The following is a 1,088-nucleotide window of genomic DNA, read 5'->3' as shown; positions in this document are numbered from 1 at the left end:
GACGGCGGGGCAGCCTGGCGGCGTAGATCGAGCTCGCGGCGTCGTCGGGCGGGGGGACACTGGCGATGGAAATCAGAAAATTTCCTAAGTGCTGCTTATATAGCAAAGGCTTTGGTCCCGGTTCAACGCACAAACCGGAACCAATACCCACCCTTTAGTCCCGGTTGGTGGCACCAACCGGGACCAAAGGCCTCTTTTCACCAGCGCAAAGGGCGGGAAGCAGAGGGCTTTGGTCCCGGTTGGTGGCACCAACCGGGACCAAAGGGGAGCATTGGTTCCGGTTGCAGCCACCAACCGGGACTAATGTGCTGGCGCGGTGCGGTGGGAAGTTTAGTCCCACCTCGCTAGCTGAGAGAGCTCAGCACCTGTTTATAAGCTGCGTTGCAGCTCAGGTGCTGAGCTCCTCTCTAATATGCAGGCATTACATGCCTACCTTTGTCACTGCCATGTTGGGCCTATTGGGCCTGTGGGCCTGCATCCTGGCCCATGTGCAGATGGGTTTCTAGTCGTATGCAGGCCGTGTGGCCCATTAGGCGGCATTTTTTTTATTTTTTCCAGTATTTTTTCGTTTTTTGAATTATTTATTTTCTTTTGATTTTTGCTTTATTTTTTTATTCTTTTTGCTTTTAGCTCAGAATAATTATAAACTTTCTGTTACTCCATTAGTTTCCAAATTTGAATAGTTTAAATTTCATCCGGAAACTCGTCTGTTACAAAGGGATTTCATTTTTTAAAACTTATTTGATCTCCTGACTTTTTGTGTGTTCAAAATGCACCATTCAAAGCCACATCATCATTTTTCAATCCTTTCTGACTTCATTTGTTATTTTTCATGCATTTACTAATTATTTTGAGCTATAAGACCCTAAAATTGAAAAGCATTTCAAATGAACTCTAAAAAGGTTGAAAGTTGGCATGATATCATCATTTCATCCACATAGCATGTGCAAGAAAGTTGAGAGGGTTACGGCAAAAACTGGATGCACTTCGTGTACAAAACGGACAATCTCTTTCAAAGTATCAGGATTTCATCCGGAAACTCGTCTGTTACAAAGGGATTTCATTTTTTTTAAACTTATTTGAACTCC

The sequence above is a fragment of the Triticum aestivum genome, chromosome 6D, assembly GCF_018294505.1.
Source record: "Triticum aestivum cultivar Chinese Spring chromosome 6D, IWGSC CS RefSeq v2.1, whole genome shotgun sequence".
NCBI lineage: Eukaryota > Viridiplantae > Streptophyta > Magnoliopsida > Poales > Poaceae > Triticum > Triticum aestivum.
The sequence above is the reverse complement of the archived record's forward strand: the minus strand, read 5'-3'. Positions refer to the sequence as shown.